The sequence below is a fragment of the Nomascus leucogenys genome, chromosome 4, assembly GCF_006542625.1.
Source record: "Nomascus leucogenys isolate Asia chromosome 4, Asia_NLE_v1, whole genome shotgun sequence".
Lineage (NCBI taxonomy): Eukaryota > Metazoa > Chordata > Mammalia > Primates > Hylobatidae > Nomascus > Nomascus leucogenys.
Window position 1 is genome coordinate 126,779,039 of NC_044384.1, and position 5,444 is coordinate 126,784,482.

Below are 5,444 nucleotides of genomic sequence, written 5' to 3' on the forward strand. Positions count from 1 at the left end.
CCCCAGAAACAAAGAGCCACAAGAGTAAGAGCTTGGCTGCTCTTTACGGGGGTGGGGGAGGGTACCTTTTGTCATGTGTCTATCACTTTAGCCCTACAAAGAACCAGGCATGGGTGGCAAGAAAATCCTTGAATCATGCTCACAGATTGTATTTTCTTCTAGAGTCATTTCTTATTGTCAGAAAAAAAGAGAAACTCACAATGAGAGAATTGTTTCCTAAAATTTGAATAAGATATAATTTAGTCTATTAAAAATGCAGCTCTCTTTTCAAAACTTTTCTGTCCAGCTACGAAAGTTCTTCAGCACCATTTTTGGCATTTGCATTTCTTTAAGCAGCATTGAAAGGGTGAAGAGCTCTGAAAGCGACCAAAAAAATAAAATTAAAAAAGTCCTTTGTAGAACATATTGCACCAACTGCTTCCAATCACTGGTTTCCAATTACTGTCAAACAAGAATTCTGTTGGATTTCTTTAGCTATTTTCCTCTTTATCTTGATTTTGAATTTTTAAAAATGAATAATTTAGAGAGAACCGAAATTGTCATCTATAAATTTTATCATTCCTTCTTTGAATAGCTATGGTAAATGACTTGAAGGCATTCATAATACATGTTCTCACTTTCTGAACAAATTCCTTGAAAACAGTACAAAGAGTTATATGCCAACTTTCTAGAAGACGAGATTGTGAATTAAATCATTTCTATATGTGGGAAAATTATACAAATCTACCAATACTAATGGTATGTGTCACTTTTAGAATTAAGGTTTGACTGCTATCTTGATATAAGTCCAAGCTCATAACCTCTACTGTCAAGAGTCTTCCACCAACTTAGTCGGGCCCCTCATCCACAAAGTTTTCCCTACCTATATCATTGGCGAATAAATAAGATGCTGTTATATTGACTGCCTGTTTTTTTAAAGTGGAATGTAATAGAGTTTGATTGTTTGCATTCAGGTTACCTTTCATAAAAGTTTCACTGTCTCTTTTTGGTAAGAGTCCATGCCACTTGGGTTATGAAATGGACAGAAAAGGTCTCTGAGTCTCTAGTAAGTCTCCTTATTTCCTTAAGGGAATACTCTCAAGGGCCTTTTTTTAGTGAAAACAAGTAAGTTGATGATTAATTTTTATAAGAACTAATGCATCAAACCTCAGAGCCCCTCTTTTCATCACAAGTTTCATTTTCACTGCAGAGTTTGATTTGTATAAGAATAGTTTCTAGATAGAGCTGAAATCAAAAAATAAAATAAATCTGTGAAAGAAAAATCCAACCTTGCAAGCTACTCTTTATCATTAGGACAAAGGCTTCTGTCTGGGATTTTGCTCTGTGATGCTTCATCATGTTTCCTCTAAGGAGGGAAATAAGAATTCATTCCTGAGTGCACAGTATTCTGAGCAACTCCTCCCACTGACTATGTGAGTAACAGGGGAGAGAAAGAATTTAGGGTTATTTCCCACGTTACTAAAAATTTGAGTTTTTTTTTTCATGTATTCAATTAACCTATTAAACACTGACAACTGGGAAGGAAATGTTTAGAGCAAGGTGTCTTCGCGAAGAGTGCAGCATTTGTTGACATTTTCAAGAAGCACGATGCCCTCAGTGTGAGGAACCACAGCCACAACACAGCCTTTCAAATGTAGCCCTATCTGTACAAGCAGCCTGACTATTTTTTAATCAATTTTATTATTCATGAAAAACACTCATGTATTTTAGAAAATTATTTTCCACAATTGGATTTTAAACGTGTCTTCAAGAATACTGGCTTCAAGAAGCCACTGTTGAGGATTTCTCAGCACAAAAAATCAGCAAGAATAATTTTTTATCCACCTTAACAAATGTTTAAATAAGTATATAGGCTGGGTACAGTGGCTCATGCCTGCAATCCCAGCACTTCAGGAGGCTAAGGGGGGTGGATTGCCTGATGTGGAATTCGAAACCAGCCTGGCCCACATGACAAAAACCTGTCTCTACTAAAAATACAAATAAATAAATAAATAAATAAGCTGGGCAAGCCCAGCTACTCAGGAGGCTGAGGCAGGAGAATCACTTGTACATGGGAGGCAGAGGTTGCAGTGAGCCAAGATCATGCCAATACACTCCAACCTGGGTGACAGGGCGAGACTATCTCAAAATAATAAAAACAAATAAATAAATAAATAAGTATTTAAGTTCAAGGTCATAGGCTCCTGTTGCTAAGAATTCATTCACAGGTTAGGATGTGTTCCCATTTGTTTTCTTCATTCCCTAGGTCATTGTGAGGCACCCAGGAGAAAAAGTTGAGTCTGTTAAGGACCTTAATGATTTATGGTGGGTAGCAATTTTTATCATTATCATGTGTTTTTCAGTGATAGGAGTGTATAGCAAAGAAATTAAGCCAGAAATAGTGACTTCCACTCTAGAAGTTTGCTAGTGTAAAAATGGGAGATAAATGAAGAACTCAAAGAAGTAAACACAGTCATAAAAACATATTATTTAAATTTCTTGGAGAAGCAAAATTTGGGCTTGATTCAGGTTTACAACAGGGTTCTTCTACCACGGAACTACTGACATTTGAGCTGGATAATTCTTTGTTACGAGGATTTTCCCATGCAGACGTTGAACAGCATCCCTGGTCCCCAAATAACAGAGGACAGTAGCACCTCCCCATACCAGCTGTGACAACCAAAAGTATCTGTAGACATTGCCAAATATTGTCTAAGAGGTAAAGTCACCTCCAGGTGAGAACTACTGGCTTACAGAAAGAAATATTTCCTTAAAGAAATAAGTGGGTTCAAGAAATTGACCTTGGAAGAAAGGTCAATGATGGGGCAGGATTGCAAACAAGCAGATGGGATCAAAGGCACCTATGTGGGAACTTATTTTGGAGGGGAAAAAGAGGCAATTATAGAAGGGAAAGAATGGAAGCAGAGATGAAGAGATTTTGAGAAAGACAAGAGGCAGGTTGACAAATTGCCTTATTTTAGAAAAGTACAGAGGGGACCCAGGTGGAAATTAGGAGTTGAAATTGGAAAATGTCAATAGCCCATGCTTTAAGAGGGAAGTGAACAAAGTGTCAAATGAATCGTGGTTTTATGAGAACACTGAGGCTCTATCTACAGAAGAATTCAATCAGCAAGTTCATATGGCTTCCTTCTGGAATACTCAGCCAGTTGAAATTATTATGTGACCTCTTCCAGGAGAATTCAGTCTCCAGAAGTGACAGCTGAAGGAACAGATTTTGGTGTTCACCAAAAGTTGGGAATCAGCAAAGCCCACAAGCTAGAAAGTCAAAGGAGAAATTATTTCTGTGATGCTATCAAGAACATTAATTATAATGATTTACAAAAAAACTAGCAAGGCTCTGGTAGATGCTGGAGGATTTGGAAATAAGAGAGGGAAGGGATTTTTGGTTTGTTTGTTTTCCTAAGTCAACAAATCTTTATTAAAACCTGCAGTTACTAGGAGGAGGCCATGATGCTGGATGCACTTTCTTTTTTTTTTTTTTTTTTTTGAGAAGGAGTCTCGCTCTGTCACCAGGCTGGAATGCACTGGCCCGATCTCGGCTCACTGCAACCTCCACCTTCCGGGTTCAAGTGATTCTCCTGCCTCAGCCTCCTGAGTAGCTGGAATTACAGGCACGTGCCACCATGCCCAGCTAATTTTTGTATTTTTCAGTGGATACAGAGTTTCACCATGTTGGCCAGGATGGTCTCGATCTTTTGACCTCGTGATCCACCTGCCTCAGCCTCCCAAAGTGCTGGGATTACAGGTGTGAGCCACCACGCCCAGCCAGGATGCACTTTCAAAGTAGATCTTCTCCACAATGTTCTTGGGCTTCATGCTTTCTTCTTGGCTACAGATGAAGATCTGCCCTGACTCATCGGTGCTGCAGCCATATTTTCCCATCCATATCTTCGGCTGGCTGGCTGTCAAATCCCTGAGCATCTCAGCCAGCAACCAGCAGTAAATGTGCCGGCTGAGTGATATCCATGACATGGCAGACAAATTTTCTAACAGCCTTCAAAGCCAGTTATACCTTCCAAAAGGGTCATGTTTTCATCCAGGGTTGCCAGAAGGCCTGGAAGTGTCAAGTCTCCAGCAAATCACCCAGGTACAAATTCTATTGGATTGGCTGCTTTTCTTGATGTGCTTGGATGACCATGTGCTTGCACAGGGTGAAGTTGGTGTGGCATGGGTTGGTGAAGGCCTTCATTGGGATCTGGGTGGTGACCGTGGTCTGAAAGAAGGTTGGGTTGAACTAGTACAGCTTCAGGACAGTCAAGTTGGCTTCTAGATCATATGCATTCTCCTTGGCCTGTATCTCCACATAGCTCCCCAGGGAGGCCAGGTTCTCAGAATTATACCTGTGGATATTGCTGAGCAACTTGCCCACATTCACTCTCATCTGCTAAAACATCACTATGACCATGGCCACCTTCCAAAACCAGGGCTGGAACAGGGAATTTTTTTAATGAGAGAGAACAGGTTCTGTAAGAGTGACAATAGGAGAGATGAATGGAAGTAGTGGTTGAAGAGCAGAGTTTTAAACCCAGACGTCTTCACTTACCAGGTGCAATAAAGAGCCTAGAGAGGTTGGTGGAAAGTGAGGATGATGATGAAATTATAGATTTAACATTGAAAAAGTCATAAACACGTATACTAAAATAACCAAAGAAAATATTAAGAAAAGATGTATAGAAAAATAAGAAAGGATGTTAATAAAAATAAGGCCCTTAAACTCAAAAAAAACTTTTAAACTTTCACAGTGTTAACTATGTTGACTTTTAAAAGAAAGAACTTTATAATCCATCATCTGTATCCAAAAATACTAAATCAAAATGTTCTATAAAGTGCCCACAAAATAAACTACTCAAACTTTAAATATGCTTAACAATTTTTCTTCAAATTTGGCTTCCTTTTCATTTCTCATTAGGAGCCGAAATCCTGCCAATGTTGAAATGTATAGTTTTACCTATTTTTAGTTAAATTAAAGTTTAAATACATTTTCATGATTTTTTTATTTATGTTCCCATGTAAAAAGATCTTGGGCAACCTATTCAAGGTTCTCCCAAACAGGTTAGAATTTTCTTCAAACAAGAAAAAGTTAACCTCACTGCCATTCTTTGGTTAATGGAAGAATTAATTTTTTACATATTTCTGATTCCTTTTATCATAAAGATGGTACAGTGTAGGGAAAATAGCATTAAATTACTTCTATAAACTCATTTCTTTACATTTAAGTTAAATTACTTTGTCTTTTAACTACTTCTCATGCAGCATTTTAAGACAAATTCAGGTAAGACATAGCTATACAGTAGAGGAAAGGGCAGACCTCTAAAACTAGCTAGGTAGGAAGGAGCTGGTATGTTATTTTTGTTTTAACCATGTCTATAAATGACCACTAAATCAGGATTTCTCGCCCTGATAAATAATTTCCAATTTTTACTTTCTATAGTTTATGCTAGAAA

The 5,444-nt window shown here is 38.1% G+C and overlaps 1 pseudogene; it reads right to left on the reverse strand.

The window, feature by feature from the left end:
• Positions 1 to 267: 267 nt before the first annotated feature.
• On the reverse strand, positions 268 to 4,405 carry LOC100586552 (annotated as a pseudogene).
• Positions 4,406 to 5,444: the final 1,039 nt, after the last annotated feature.